Raw genomic sequence first — 16,540 nt, forward strand, 5'->3', positions numbered from 1 at the left:
ATTTTTTGTAATGTGACCGTAATTTCATCATAATGTGACCTTAATGTGCTGAAACTTTCTGTCATGTAAATTGACAATTATTTGGCCGTAATGTGACTGTAATTAAATGCAATGAAACCATAATGTGATTTGATGTGATATCGTGTGACAGTATGTGACCGTTATTTGACCAATATTAGACCGTAATATGATGTAACCATAATGTGACTTCAATTAAACCGTAATTCAATTGTAAGATGAAGACATGCGATGTAATGTAACATCATAAAATGTCATGTGACTATAATGTGACTGTAATTTGACCATAATTTTTTGTAATGTGACCGTAATTTGTTCATAATGTGACTGTAAGACCTTCTGTCATGTAATTTGACCATAATTTGACCATAATGTGGCCATAATATGATGTAATGTGACTGAAATTTAACCATGATTTGATTGCTTTATGTTTGAATGTAGTGTAATGTGAAATTATTCAATGTAATTTGGCTATATTGTGGCCGTTATATGACCATAATGTGACTGTAATGTCATGGGACCTTCTTTCATGTAATTTGACCATAATTTTAATGGAATATGCCCGTAGTATGATGTAATGTGAATGAAATTTAACCATAAGTGTATGTATAATGTGAAATCATTAAATGTATCTTGATTACAATGTGACTGTAATATGACATAATGTGACTGTAGTTTTTATCATAATGTGACTGTAAGTTGATCATAATGTGACCGTATTTTGTCGTAATGTGACCGTAATTTGATCACAATGTGACCGTAATTCGTCGTAATGTGACCGTACTTAGATTATAATGTGGCCGTCATTTGTCGTAATGTGACCGCAAGTTAATCATAATGTGAGCGTAATTTGATGTAATGTGAGCATAATTTGATCATAATGTGAGCGTAATTTGTCGTAATGTGACCGTAATTTGATCATAATGTGAGCGTAATTTGACGTAATGTGACCGTAATTTGATCATAATGTGACCGTAATTTGTTGTAATGTGACCGTAATTTGATCATTATGTGACTGTTACGTGATGTGACATTCTGTCATGTAATTTGACCATAATTTGGTCGTAATATGATGTCATGTGACTAAAATTTAACCGTAATTTGATTGTGATATGTTTGCATGTGATGTAACATGAAATCAAAAATGTTATTTGATTAAAATGTGACCATCATATGACGTAACGTGACTGTAATTTGATCATAATGTGACCTTAATGTAATGGGACTTGAAGGACTGTGAAGTTATACAATGTGACCACTGTAATTATAGTGTAAACCAATGAAATATGCAGGTTATCTGACAGTTTTTCTGACATTTTACATTAAAAAAAGCTGTTGTTGTCAAAATTTCACCGTAAAAAATACGGTTTAACTTTTTCTACTACTACTACAGTAAAAAGGTTGTTAGTACAGCTGATTTTACAGTAAAGGCTGCAGTCTGATTGAATACAGGTTTTACCATATAAATGAACCATTTTTGCCATTTAATTAACATAGGAATACTATGTGACTATGATGATCTACTGTGCTTTACTGTAAAATCAACAGTCTGTAAACCTAGAGATGCTTTTCTGTGCATAATCCAGTTGAAATAATCTCCAAAGCTTCAGAACATGTAGCTTTGGAAGATTCTTGAAGAAATGACAAAACAATTACTCCACATAACTGAAAGAGCAGTGTCAAAAATCTGGCATCTCTTTTCTGCGCGTCAGTCTGAGGCTTCATCTAATCTCTGACAATATTTTATTTTGAATGACAGTTCATCTAAAACAGAGCCACATTTTCAAGGCCTCACACCATAATGACACAGCACTGAAGTGTGTCAAAGCGATCAATCACAGGCAGCCGGATGACAGGCCGGTGGCCGCTGTTTAAAGAGCTCTTTGTGTCTGACTCATACACGGCAGAGACGACGGCTCTGAGCGCAGGACGGCATCATCGAGACACAACAGAGACCTCCTGTCTGACCCAGAGTACTGGGATCAGAAGAAAAATGTGGACAAGCTGAGAGAATATGTTTGGGTATTTTAAAGTAAAGAAAGGAGATGAAGAAAGAGATGATTGTGCTGCAAGACTGGACGTGAGGAAGCAGCCGGGCAACAGTCAAACAAACAGCACACAGACAGAGTGGAGCAGATGTGTGGCCGTATTCAAAATGAAGAGCTTCAGTGAACGTGACGCGCCTTTTAAACAAGCTTCAGCAAAAAGAAATACCAAGCTTCGAGTATTCACCGATGAGAGATAAACAACAACTGTTGCCTTAATAACACAACGAAGGAATAAAAGAAAAGACAATCAATTCCAATAAACATTCCCCAGGATTTGTAAATGTTAAAACCACAGACCGTGCTCCTCCGAGGGAACACTTGGCCGTTTTTATTGATGAATATCTGAATGTAAATGCCAACGCTAATGCTAAATCTGCAGGAACAACACATCTCTGCTGTTACATTAACCTTAGGGTGCACTTTATTTATGGATTAATGCAGTCATTATGTGATAAAGCTTCTTTTCCTGCAGTGTTTGTACTTCCTGTTAAAGAAAAGAGCAGCACTAAGAGGAGAAGTTTGGGGATCCCTGGTATGGAGCTCTCATGGAGTCATCTTGAGCAAGAGTTACTTTCATAGGAGCAATTTTTCCTCAGCTGACTTGGATTGGAGTCATAACAGAGCCACAAAATCGACTTTGTCTTCACAATAAAGATCATGCTGTGCATGAAATTCTGTATTATGTTAAAACATTGTGAATCATTTACTAAAAAAAAGTGTTTTTTAATTTATGGAATTTTACATGTGATGTCTTAGTTTTTTTTTTTTTAGTTATTATAAGTGTCAAAAAATTTGCATAAAATGTAATGGATTTAATGATCAAAAATTGCAAAAGTTCCTTAATTTAAAAATTTATAGATAGATAATAAAACATATAAAAAATGAAATTAAAAAATTAGATAAAACAAATTTTGACATCTCAAAAACTTGCAAATTTTTAAAAAATATTTTAGTATTTCAGAAGTTTTCCAAAAAACGTTTTTTTGAAAAATTTTAATATTTCAATTTTAAAAATCGGCAAAAAATTAAAATAAATAAATAGAAATAAAACATTAACAAAAATTTCAAAAATTTTTGAAAAAAGAAAAAAGAAAAAAAAATGTGAAAAATCACTCAAACTGAAGACCCTTGTTCTAGAGCATGGATATTAAACTCCTGCTAAAAGGAAGTTTTTTGAATTTATTAAATTTTATGTGTGATATCTTATTTTTTTTTCAAGTTATTATTTTCAATAAATTTGCAAAAAAAATTGAAAGGGATTGAATTATCAAGAATTCCAAAAATTTTGACACAATTTATAGATAGATGTAAATAAAAAATATAAAAAAACTGAAATAAAAAAATGATAAAAAAAAAAAGATAAATTAAACAAATTTGACATCTCGTATACTTGCAAATTAAACAACAAAAAAAATCTGAAATTTACAAAAGTTTTTTCTAAAAATTTGATTTTTTCTATTTTAAAAATTGACAAAAATTTGAACAATCATGGATTTTAAGGATTAGAAAATATTTAAAAAATGTTTGAAAAAAATTGAAAAACAAAAAAAAAGTGAAAAATTACTTTAATAAAAGGACCCTTGATCTAAAGCAGGGATCTCAAACTTGTGCCATGCAAGGCCAAGAGTCTGCAGGTTTTCTTTCCAACCAAAAACTCCACCTGCTGATTTCAACAATTACCTTACGTTCAAGCAGAGAGCAGGGACTTATCAGTGAAATCAGATGGTGGAGTTTTTGGTTGGAAAAAAAACCTGCAGCTTCTTGGCCTTCCATGGCACGACTTTGAGATCCCTGATCTAGAGTGTTTGTTCAGAGGGTTGTGGGGTCTAAAATGGTCTTGAACTCTCTTCTTATATGTGGACTCAGATCTAAGAGCCGTCTAAGACTCCTGACCGCATGAAGGCCGGTGCAGGGGTCTCTTTTTGAGAAACATGCACAGAACTTGTAAAATGCTTTTATTTCCCGTCTCAGTGCAAACTGGAAGAAGTTGTCAGACGGGGTTGAGAGGTAAAGCAACTCTGTGTGCAGCACCGTGGAAATGACAGTTTTATTTATGTGCTTGCTCTCCGGATCAAAACAAATCTATCAGAGGTTTTGTTGTCGGTTTTGCCCGCTGGGTGGACATACATCACGTCCAGGGAGGAAACATGAATACACTCCGTCACCTGCAGCTTCCACCTGCTTAACAAACTCTTCTTCACTTCTTCCAGCTCGTACTTTTCAGCGCGCCTGAACGTCCTTCTTTCTAATCCCAAACGATTTCGACTTACCGCTGCTTTAAGGCGTGTGAAGTTTTTATATGCATGTTGTAAAGGCCAATTGTGCAATTTAAATTCCCTAAAGGGCAGCATGATTTATTCATTTCTGCTTTCATAATTCTTCCAGTTAAACTTTAAACACAATAAGCGACATGTTTAAAGGCACAGTAAGTCAGAACGGTGCCAGGCAGCCGCGCAGGAATCCAATACAAATCTTGTGTGAATGTAATTAAATGAAGTCTTATTGCATCCACGTCCCCCCGTTTCTCAAAGCCTTTAAAGCGCTCTGTGCAGAAGCCGCCATCTTTCAAGACTCAGCGCTCACACACAAAGGAGGAGACGGCGTTAGACGAGCCGATGTGTCCGTCGCCGCTGATCACACGCCGCTCCACTGAATCCACTTCAGATGTTGCGAGACGGGCGGCGCAGGTAGGAGGCTTTCCATTAAAGAGCAGCAATGTGTCTCCCCTGTTGATTACACAGCATTGATCGGACGAGGGAGGAGTGACTGATTTGGACCCCCGCTGGTGGATGAGCGGCTGGACGTGTGTGATGGAGTGAGGAGGAAGGAGGGGGAGACAACTGAGGGGGAGGGAAGGGTGAAGGAGTGAAAGCTACTGTTCCCAACGAATCCATCTTATTGGATTTCAGCTGCAGGCATTCATCACTCGCTACCTTTGTGCTGCAGGGGGCTGAAAAACTAATAAAAGCTCACCTGCCCACCACAACCAAACACGCACGCTGACTCTTTGTCATTCCAAAAGGAGGGTTTTTAGTCCAAGCGTTGAGCTGGTGTTATATAACCACGTGGCAAACAGTCTCTTTCAAAAGCCTCCAATTACACAAACTGGAAGACAGAAATGAAGACATGTTACGACACCGTGTAGGCCGCCACACACCACGCACCACGCCACCGCCTTGGTGTCTCTGAGGGAGTACAGTGAGCGTGTGTGTTCGGGTCTCTGAGCCGTCCACAGGAAAAAAAAAAAAATCAATTTTCCAATGATGCAGCAGCCGGAGTGGAGCAGCTTCTTAACAAGTCTCCTCAGACTCCAGCTCTGCCTTCACAACACACGCAACAGGTCAGCGGCGTCGGCGGCATGGCCTCAGGGAAAATCCAAGCAGCGTCACCTCAGTGCTAATTGGTCTGATCTGTGATATAATAAGCACCGGACAGATTAACCGCGCAGCCAGGCTCACCCACAGGTTTAACCAAGACGCTGTCAAAGCCAATACAGCTGATTCACTCTGGGTAAGAGAACGTCAAGATCATTTTCAAGAACAAGAATCTAAACCTGACTGTAAAAGATTCACTGTAAAATAACGAGTAAAACACTAGCAGCAGAAATGCCCACTAACTTCCTGTTATTTTACAGTGCATGTACTGTAATATTCATTAGATTACAGTTTGTAAATTTGAAAAAAAAATGTTGTGATAAGGTTTTTTAACCACAGGTGAGGAGGGAACGATGTGAGTATAAAACCCTGATGTACAAAGAGATGTCAGTTGGAGGGCACAGGCAGTCTGTGCTTCACATGGCAGGGACCAGAGGTCTGTACTCCAATTAAACCACTGCCTAAACTGTGTTTTTTTTACAGTCAAATGAAAAAATATTTGGTTAAACTTTTTCACACTTAATTTTAAAACTAGTCAACACACCGTAAAAATCATCGCACACAGCCAGTCCATATCATGTGGAGCACAGATGAATGTAACATGCCATGTAGAGCACAGACAGCCAGTTTGTGGCATGTGGAATACAGACTACTGGTCTGTGCCATATGGAGCACTGACAGCTAATCCATGACATGTGGAGCACAGACAACTATTCCATGGTACATGGAGCACAGACAGCTGAGGTGTGTCATGTAGAGCACAGACAGCCGGTCAGTTCCATATGAAGCACAGACAGCTGTTCCACTCCATGTAGAGCACAGACAGCCAGTTTGTGCCATGTGGAACACAGACAGCCAGTTTTTGCCATGTGGAGCACAGACAGCTATTCCATGCTATGTGGAGCACAGACAGCAGGTTTGTGCCATATCAAACACAGACTGCTGTCCCATGCCATGTTGAGCCCCGTCAGCCAGTTGTGCCATGTGGAACACAGACAGCTGGCCCGTGCCATGCGGAGCATAGAGAGCTGTTTCGTACCATGTGGAACACAGACAGCTGTTCCATGCTATGTAGGGCACAGACAGCCAGTTTGTGCCATGTGGAACATAGACAGCTGTTCCATGCCATGTAGAGCACAGACAGCTGGTTTGTGCCATGTGCAACACAGACAGCTGGCCCGTGCCATGTGGAGCATAGAGAGCTGTTTCATACCATGTGAAGCCCAGACAGCTGTTCCGTGCCATATAAAGCACAGGCAGCCAGTCCATTCAGTTGGGCACAGTCAGCCTGTGCCCCCTTTAGTGTAACATCTCAATGTGCAACATGGTCTTAAACCAATTGCACTAACTTTTAACTTTTGGCTACAAAACCCATCACAACACAAATTTCTTTGCTGTAAAATAAAGATAAAAAACTGGCAGAAGGGTTGCCACTTTTTTACTCAGTCATAAATCTTTAAAAGTTAGTCCTTCCAAACAAAAGTCTGGGATGTTTATTCCAACATCTTCTCAGTGATCAAAAACCTGACCCTCACTTTTTTCTGATTTTCCTGATTCCATTTCATTAATGAGGTCGACATCTTTGTCTGCTCATGTTCATCGTCTTGTTTGAACTTAATTATAAGATTTCTTTCTTGATCCGTCTGCCTTATGTTCCTCATCCAGTCCCTCACTGAAGGACGTGCTCACATCTTTACACATGGACACTGTCTGCCAGGTTCGCACTTTCTGCTCAATTTAACAGCGACTGTGACACCAACACACACACACATGCATCCGTCTCCGACTCACACAGCGTGAAAATTCATCTCATGTGATGTGACGACAACCAGCGAGCTGAAAATAAATCTGTGAACTCGTTATACTTCCAGAGTCTAATGAGCCTAATTGCAACGCGGCACAAGCAGGTCAACCCTCAGCGAGTGAGTCGACTTCTGCAGCACATCTCAAAACTTATGTCCTCCCTTTGGAAAAACACTCCTTATCTTTAGGATAAAATGTGACGGTTGAACTCCTGTCTTTAACTGTTGGGAAAAGTTTTAAACACAATAAAAATCGTACATAACACAACTGAATAATCCACTTCTCCTGCGTCCAGCTGTGTGCGAGAGATTCTGCCAAGTTATGATTATCACACAGCGTTTGGCTCGGCTTCAGAGATTCAAAGGGGAAGAAATATTATGATGCAGACGAAGTGAAGTATTTTGGCAAACATGTTGGAAAATGTTAATTACATCAAATAGACTGTGGAGAGGAAGGTTTCACTGCTGCATTGATGTGGGAAGCCTGAGCAGCCTTCATGTTTGCTTTAACAGAGTAAACAGTTCAAGAGAGGAGCAAACTGCACGTCTGTGGGCGTGATGACCGTCCTCAACAGATGCATCATTATGAGCCCACTTCAAGCATGACTTTGCACGAATGCTATAACTTCTAGCGTTGCAGCTAAGATAGATTTATACACCTGATGAAACCTGAAACGATCCTGGAACCAAATGAAGTCTGTTACTGGCACAGACTGCCGCCCAATAACCATCAGACGCCATGTGACGTCTTTAAAAGCCTCGTCTCCTTCAACGCCACAAACTCGCTGTTTGGACTTTTTCAGAGAGCAGCAAACAAAGGACACGGACAGGTAAAGAACCTTGAACCTGAACCTTGACGATCCTGATGGCTTCAATGTTACCAACATGATGAGAAAATCCCATTGGAGATGATTTCACGGCGGCACAGTGGAGGGGGCGCCATCATGATCCATCACTGGATGAATGGAGCTTTAGGTTGGTCAGAGGCGTCATCTGGAGATGTTGCGGGGCCTCCTTCATTACTGAGGGCCCTGGTCTTTGTGGTAATGACTGGGTTTTGGAATTCTTCCAGAGGAATCAGCTCACTCTTTGGGACCATCCTGATGTTTCCCTGATCTCAATCACTCTGAGAAGATTTGGGGATGGATGTAGAGAGATGTCTACCGAAATGGACATCAGGTCCAGACAGTGGATGATCCTCCATGAAGACATCTTCATTATTTGTAGCAAAGTTCCCGTGAGCAGGACATCAAGCGTGAAGTGATTGACAAGAAAGGAGGAGCTCCTCAGCACTGAGTCTTTCTTTAAAACTTTGATTTCTATTTTAGGGGTTTTCAGGTTTTTTCTGAGCTGTGTTTTTGCTTACTTATTTTTTTTCTTAGTAAAAATTTCTTTTTTTTCTGCATTTTGAAACTCTACTTTGAAACTTTTTGAGATCCAACAGTGCAAATTTGTGAGTTTTTGCAATTTTTTGACCTGTCTTTTTTGATCAGGAGTATATCTAATCAGGGGCAGCGTTATGGGGGGGTCCAAATGTCCCAGGCCCATCCTAAACTTTTCTTTAAATATTGAATGATTTACTTACACATTTATTTATCTGTTTTTCTATTTAAAATAATAATAATAATAATAATAATAATAATAATAATAATAATAATAATAATAATAATAATAATTCATTTAATATTTGTTAATTCATTTAATATTCATCACATTTTCCATAATTTTATTTATTTATTTATTTATTTAAATTGGATTAAAAATTGCATTTTAAATTTTGTCACTTGTTTGTTTTGTTTGTTTTGTTAGATGTTCTGTCTTTGTAAAATGAGCCAAGTTCTTAAGTTGTGGAAAAAAAAAAAACTGAGGTATAAAAAATTTAGCTACATACACCAGAATATTATTTTGGGAAAGACCGTAGATTTTTATTTTTATTTTATTTAACCATGGTTAATGTTTATGCTCTTGCAGCTTATAATCAAAAGAATGCCGTAGCGGTGCGGCCTACTGGTGCGTTCGACCGCCACTCTTTGGTCAGTACCACGGAGAGCGTGGTGAGTTAGATCTGTCCGATGCACAAAAGGGTTATAAAAATTTTATTTAAGCTGAAAAAAGCAACAAAATCTGCTTTGAATCCACACATAGTTACAGTAGAATGTTGTATATTGTTTTTATTAATTAAATTAATGATCTACAAAATTTTGAGACCTAAGGCCCAGCCAAAGTTCAATCATATATCCGGCAAAAACAGGAGCCTTGCATGTCTGCTGCAACCCGCCGGAGCAGGGGAGCAGCCGAACTGCAACAAAGCAGATCCAGTGTGAGATGACTCACTTGACTTGAATTGAAACCTGATGCTGATGCTGATGCTGGCTGCTCAAAAATTGAAATCATGGCTTCGTCCCTGTATCTACTGTTTCCATCCTGCAGCTCTAATTTTCATGACTCCCTCCAACCTCGTGTGCTTCTGTCTGAGCGCCTGGAATAGAGTTGTCTCACAGCCACAGATTTTAGCAGCAGCAGCAGCAGCTTTATGTCACCGTCTCTTTTTTTAAAGGTCAGACACGACGATCTATAAAAGGTTTTTCTTTAACAGAACATCCTTTTCATATTCCAGCCACAAAGATTCTGGCATTTATGCTTCTGCAGTAAGAGGCTACAGGCTAAATGGGCGCTGTAGGAAAATCAGACAATATTTGTGGGCCATAACAATGGCTCAGGCCCTGCTCTGTGCTGCGAGGTGAATTCTGCTGACACGCAGAAACGTGGAAGTGGCGTTCTTGGGTTTTAGCATAAAGAGCACAACAATAAAATCTGATTACTCGTTTCCAGGGCAGCAGATTCTCAGACAAACTCAGGACATAAGCACAATTTGTACACATGTAGCTCCAAGAATAAAGTCCCTTTCACACACACACGCACACACACACGCACACACACACAGCAAGAGATAAAATGGTCAGACGTTTATAGTAACCACAAAGCCATTTCCATTTCACAGAACTTCACAGTGTTCAGCTCGGGGCTGTCAGAGCCCCGCTGCTCTCACAAAGACTGAACGCCGAGCAGGAAGAGGAAGCGTTAGGCAGAAGGATTTCACGCTGCAGGAGAACTATGAGCTGTCAGCGGGCCGTGCTTTTTAACCTATGGATGTTTTATCTCAAACTTCAGGAAGATTTCAAACTCTGGAGTTAAAAGATGGATGTTATGACGGCCCCCGAAACAGTGAAGCCACAAGGTTTACAGCTCGAGAAGAAGAAGAGAAACAATCACCAACAGAAGACCCAAGAAGATTTCCATGACAGTGAGCGTCCAGAGGCTGCTACACCGTCTGAAACAACCAGAGGGAACTTTAACTTATAGTGGTAAATTCCATTACACTGTATTTTTATAAAATACTTCTTACTTATAAGAACATCTTTTCTTATTTAAAAACACATAAGAAAAAATGTGGTGTTTGGGGGGTTTCTGGAACTGATTAATGGCATTTCAATTCATTTCAATGGGTAAAAGTTCATTCATCATGTGAATAATGTGAGGTATGAGCTCTGACACAGAATTAATTTGAGTCATAAGTCACAGCGCTGCTCTAGTTTAGTTCAGTGCAGCTAAGTACACAACTTTATATCACTATTAAATATCACCAACCTCACCATGAGATGACATCTGTGCTTTTCTACATCTGGGTAGTAGAGCATCATAGCATTACTGTAATGGTCATAACTTTAGCCCTATCTATGTGTAAGCACCAAAGCTTAGACGCAACATATGATCAACATTTTGAGCCCAAAATGACAAAATCGTATTAATTCTTCAAACAACTCGTAACTAGGGATTGGTCCCTTCCACATTTAGTCGATACAGTTCCAATGCCTGGTACCTGGCAATCAGTATTGGTACTCAACTGTACCAATTTAAGGTACTTTTTTGTGTTTATGTGGTAAAAAATATAAAAAATTTTTAAAAATAAAATCTCATTTTTTTTTTTAATTTAGCAGATTTATTCTTCAATACATAACCTTGTAATGCTGTGTTCATGTCCAGCATGGAAAATCTCCTACTCTTCCACTCCCTCACAGTCATAAAGATAGGTTTAGGTACCTAAACATGGTACCTTTTGATTTTTCTTGAATTGGTATACGGTATTTTTGACAAAATTCGGTCAATACCTATAAAAGTTCCTAATTCAGTACCCATACTTATGTAGTACCCAGTACCGATTCACATAAAACCATACATTACATGTATAGGTACTAAAACACATCCCTGTGACTGTGAAGGAGTGGAAGAGTAGGCAATTTTCCATGTTGGACATGAACACAACATTGTAAGGTTGTATATTAAGAAATAAATATGTTAAACTGAGATACTCAGAGGTTTTGTTATTAAGAAAATATATATATCTATTACCACATAAACACACACAAAAGGGTAACACTTTATTTGAAGGAGTATGCATAAGACTGACATGAGACTCATAAACATGATCATTACGTTGGAGGAGGCTTCATACATGTCTATGAATGTTGTCATTAAGTGTCAAAACTCAATGACAACTAAAACCTTCCTTTTAAGGAAAGTGGATGTTGTTTGGGGATGGCTTTGTTATGATAACTCCACATTTACAAAGACAACCTAAGCTGCCACTAGGGATGGGTACCTTTCACATTTGAAATGATATAGTACCAATACCTGGTACCTGGCAATCTATACTGGTACCAATATTTGGCACTCTTTTGTTTTTATGTGGTAAATAATATCACTTTGTTTAATAATAAAATGTGATTTTTTTTTCAGTTTAACATATTTATTCCTCAATGTATAACCTTGCAATGATGTGTTTATGTCCAGTATAGAAAATCACCTTCTCTTCCACTCTCCCACAGTCACAAGAGTGCAGTTAGGTACCTAAACATGGTGCCTTTTGATTGTACGAGAATCAGTACCTGGTTGATACCTATAAAAGTACCTAATTCCTACCTGCCACTGTCTTTGTATTGACCGAATTGGCCGAATGACACTTACTGACAACATTCATAGACATGCATGAAGCCTCCTTCAACGTAATGACACATGTCATGTTGTGTTTATGACAGTCTCGTGTCAGTTTTATGCATACTCCTTTAAATAAAGTGGTACCCACAAAAGTACTGGAAATTGAGCATCTGTACCGTAACGTTTCAGATGTGACAGGTCCCCATCCCTACTCGTAATTTAAGTGCCAGCACAGGTGAGAAACCTGCACATCCTTCGTCAATACTACAGCTCGAGCAGCTGATCCTTACTGAGCACAATCTGGCTCCAAAGAGGGAGTCTCCATCACTCAGTGTAGGGTTATTTTGCCTTCACTGTTGTATAACAGGAGGAAGAAAGAGACCAGTCATCCATCTTTATCTTCATGTACAGCCAAACATCAGAGCTTTGACGTGGCGTGAATCTTTACGTCTGGATAAAAAGGCTCCACAGCGTTGGAAACCATATCTGAGCCACAGTTCAGTCCTCACGAGTCTGATTCAGGTTCAGGGAGCAGAGACAACATCCTGTCACAAACAAAAGACGGACCATCAACCCTGACGTGATTGCGTCTCCAAACACGCGGCTGTAATTAAACCCATTGTGATGTAATTAGAAAAAAAGACAAACATCTTGCTTCCTGTTTTAATTGCTGTGTGGTCTCACTACACAGTTTCTCGTTACGGCCTTCTCGATGCGTGACCCAGGCATTATGCCAGGAAATTCAGAGATGGAAATGAAAACAAGTCTGATCAGTGCTGGCATTGTTTACCACCCCGATACACACGACGCCTCAAACGCCATGCTTATCATTCCGAAAGGGAGCCACCGCCGCCGCCGCCGCCGCCGCCGTCCCCTCATTGAAGCCTGTGTGCTGTAATTGTGACATGATCAGCGGCAGAAACAACACTGCAGATGATTCACATCCAGCAAATGGTTCCTTAATTTCTGTTCATTTTCTCATTAGTTCTGTAAACGAACAGTTTGATCAAGCTGCGCTGCAGATTGGGAGGCTGCAGAGCAAAGATCTTCATCAAAGAGTGTGTGTGAGTGTGTGAGTGTGTGAGTGTGTGAGATGATCTAAACATCCATGAAGTATTACTGTGGAACAACACGAACAGCTGGAGCCATCAGTCACTCAGAAAGAGAAAGATTTCTAAAGATCTAATTACCCGTCGAGCTATTAATCCGTGCAGCCTGATATTCTTCGTCAACAGCTCCTTTGTGCTCAGACAGCACAGCCAATCAGACGTCTTCTTTTAACCCCGCACCTTAAAAATAGTGTGAGCCGGACACAAAGAGAAACAAAGAGACATCTTCATCTTCAGACCTCAGAGTCATTAACGCTGTAAAGAACAGCCTGATTCATCCCAGAGGAGGAGGGAAGAGGTCACCCTGAAGAAAGAAGAGGGTTTGGTGTAATTTTGTTCTGAAATGTTGGAGAGGATGTGTCTTTTTCAAACGGCAGGGTGAGGGGCTGAAATGGATCCAGATGCTCACAAGGTTTGCTTCAGAGAGAGAGTTGAAAGACACGTGCAGACATGAAAAAGGCTGTTTCAGAAACAGTCAAATGCCAGAAAAAAAATTAGATGCTAAACTTCTAAAACACACAGAAGAAGTTACGACCTACTGAGGTTTTTCGGCATGGTCATTTATCTTTCTCTACGCTCGTGCACAGACACACAAGGAGGCTTCAATACACCAGATGTGTCTGCAGTAAGTCTCCACTCTATCACGGCAAACGGATCAGATTGGTTTCCATTCAAGTCAATTTACACTGGATCCACTTCGTTGCAGTCTGCCTGGTTGCTCCGGTTGTGACTGGAAACTATCATTTCATATTTAACTTGACTACGACGATAAAAGGACGTAATGAGCGGATCCAGACCAGTAAATCTCTGCTCCATAGGTTTCCATTCAAGTCTATGAGTCATCTAACAATGGATCTGCTCTGTTGCAGTTGAGCTGCTCCCCTGCTCCGACAGGTTGCAGCAGATACACAAGGCTCCTGTGTTTTTGATGGATATCTGAGCAGGGACAGGAAGTCACTTAAATATGCCCAGTGACTTTTAAAATAAAACAGACCGTGTCAAAATCGGTTCATATTCAACCTGGCTATGAGGATAAACGGACACGATAAGTGGATCCAGACCAAAAGTCAACTGGTTTGAGGTTTTACAGCCCAACCTGACCAAAGAGAAACTTATCACTGGAGTCTGAAGGGTGGAAACTCTTTGATCTGTGTCGGACTGAACATGCAGAAGGTGTAAGTTGACGAACGCAGTCAACACGCAACGGACCAGAGTCAGACTGCAAACGTATCTGGTGTATTTGATGTGTAAGACTGTTAGACTGCTGTCTGACACCATCTCTGCAAAAGGCTGAAAGTTTAGGGTCGTATAGACCAACCTTGGGAGCTGTAACGCCACGGCCACACCGGACACGAATTCGCAAAGAAGAGTGTCGAGATTACGTACAAGGTCAATGCAAAGACGCTTTTGGCCCGCAGATATGGAGCATCTAGCGGGTTTGGGGCGTCAGACGCCTCCACGCTCGAGTTGAACTTTCAACTCAAGTTTGAGTGAGGCTGTGCCACTGCAGCCAATCAGCGATGGCATTCCCCCATGACGTCATTGATTTGATGACGTTGTGGGGGAACTGCCACCTGCTCCGACTCCAACCCCGCCAAAAGATGGAGGAGTAAATAATCTGTGCAGTGTGTCATCACCCAGAGTTATACGATACAGCCTGTGTACTCTACAGAGACTTGGGCAAAAGTGGCTGAGGAGACAGGTTTTAAAGGTAAGTTATGTAAATATTCGCTTCCAGCTGAATTTGCCTGAATGGGTCATCACTGAGTCCGACTGTGTTTTCCTCAGTGGAGTTTTGAGCCTGACAGAGAGGAGGAAGGAGCGGGGCAGGGGCAGAGCCAGGGAAAAGATGGAAGTTCTCTGAGGTCCTCTCTTTCCTCAACCCCTTCATTATCCCCAGGGAGACCTCCAGGAACGTGGGTCGGGGGTCGAGGATGAGGTCACAGGGAACAGCCAGGCAGGGCTAGTGGAGGTGGATTACCAGGGAGAGGCAGCAGACCCCTCAGGGATTGAGTGTAGAGGTTTGTTGAGAGATAAATATGCACATTACAATCCTCTCCTTCACCAACAACCTGCAAGTTGGTAAAGGTGTAAGAGTGCTTGCACATGAGGATCATTAAAGGGGGATTCCACAGTTTTTTACAGTTTGTGGATTGTAACGAGGTATCACACCCTGATCAATATCTGAATCCATCGCATGTACTCCTGTTTCCATAACCCTGCTTCCTTCTTCAGTCAGCTTTCTTTCCTCTCCTGGAGAGCAAGATCAGCTGCCTCCTGAGTTCTCCCTGCACAGCAAGATATCTGATCATAAATACTCAACACGCTCAGTATTCATGATTTTAAATCAATGCAGCCTTGAGCATCTCCTGCACACATCCAGGAGGAGAAAAACTACGCTTAACACCAGATGAAAATCATATCAGATCATCTTTACAGCCAAGAGGGACCAGATGGATCTCTGGTCCATAGGTTTCCATTCAAGTCTATGAGTCATCTCACACTGGAGCTGTTCTTTTGCAGTTTGGCTGCTCCCCTGCTCCAGCGGGTTGCAGCAGGGACAGGAAGTCGTGCATTGAAACCACTTAAATATGCCCAGTGACTTTCAAAATAAAACAAATTGTGTCCAAACCAGTACTTCCAGGCTAGGAGTCAACAGGTTTGAGGTTTTCCAGCCCAAGGAGGAGTCAGGCCCAGAATCAGCCTGGTTATTGTGCGGTGTGTATCCTCTCTGTACTCTTGTGTGGAGTTTTTCTCTGTCACACTTTCTTTAATCTCCTTAACTGTCCTCTGCGGTACTTTCACTATGATGTCTGCTTTTAAAGAATCCAAACACCGGAGAAGCCTGCCTTTGGGGATTCCTGTCAAAAAGCCATGTCCTGAAGCTTTACACTCTTTCCAGAGACTTCCTGCTCACTCATCCTGAGCCCAGGTGTGAAAAACACAACGCAGGAATAAAACAGAGACATTCTCAGGTGAGATCACACCAAAGCTGCTTTTATGACTTTAAACTCTGCTGCAAACAGATTTCTTCAAATGTCAACGTGCTAATTAAAACTTCTGCATCAAAACACATTTGATGACGTGCATTATTTATCTGGAGGTTATTTCACAGAACGCAGACTTATCTTCCCAAAGCAGCGTGTGGTTCTACATCACAGCTTCACCAAATGACTGATGGGAGAATTCGACAC

General features: G+C 40.6%; 1 protein-coding gene across 3 annotated transcripts in view; it reads right to left on the bottom strand.

Annotated features, from left to right (window-relative positions):
* sema5ba (sema domain, seven thrombospondin repeats (type 1 and type 1-like), transmembrane domain (TM) and short cytoplasmic domain, (semaphorin) 5Ba) overlaps positions 1 to 16,540 on the bottom strand; it is a 251,797-nt gene that overhangs the window by 169,023 nt on the left and 66,234 nt on the right. The gene's annotated exons all lie outside the window — the stretch shown is intronic.

The sequence above is a fragment of the Halichoeres trimaculatus genome, unplaced genomic scaffold, assembly GCF_033239565.1.
Source record: "Halichoeres trimaculatus isolate MK-OKI-2021-1 unplaced genomic scaffold, fHalTri1.1 fHalTri1_scaffold_19, whole genome shotgun sequence".
NCBI classification, from domain to species: Eukaryota; Metazoa; Chordata; class Actinopteri; order Labriformes; family Labridae; genus Halichoeres; species Halichoeres trimaculatus.